Source organism: Asparagus officinalis, chromosome 6 (assembly GCF_001876935.1).
Source record: "Asparagus officinalis chromosome 6, Aspof.V1, whole genome shotgun sequence".
NCBI classification, from domain to species: domain Eukaryota; kingdom Viridiplantae; phylum Streptophyta; class Magnoliopsida; order Asparagales; family Asparagaceae; genus Asparagus; species Asparagus officinalis.
This window is the reverse complement of record NC_033799.1, coordinates 9,259,479-9,259,867: the sequence shown is the minus strand read 5'-3', so window position 1 is coordinate 9,259,867 and position 389 is coordinate 9,259,479. Positions and strand designations below refer to the sequence as shown.

Below are 389 nucleotides of genomic sequence, written 5' to 3'. Positions count from 1 at the left end.
CCGCGATTCTCCTATCAAACCGGTACATAGAAAAAAGCCGCGCAAAATATCGCCTCCTGCACGTGGTCCGCACGCACAAGGGGGCCGACGACAAGTCCTACCGCTGCGTGTACCAAGAGCAGGACGCCGAAGGCAACACCGGCGTCAATCTCTCCAAAGACCTCATGGCAATCGCAGGCGAAGCGCTGAAATCGAACATAACGACTCTCGGGCCGTTAGTCCTTCCAGCTTCAGAACAGTTGCTGTTTTTATTAACTCTCATAGGGAGAAAGCTCACCAACTATAAATGGAAACCGTACATTCCTGATTTCAAGCAGGCGTTCGAGCATTTCTGCATACACGCCGGAGGCAGAGCGGTGATCGACGAGCTGCAGAAGAGCCTGCGGCTG

General features: G+C 53.7%; 1 pseudogene; it reads left to right on the top strand.

Annotated features, from left to right (window-relative positions):
• The window catches only part of LOC109845142, a 3,489-nt pseudogene that overhangs the window by 1,366 nt on the left and 1,734 nt on the right, over positions 1 to 389 (top strand).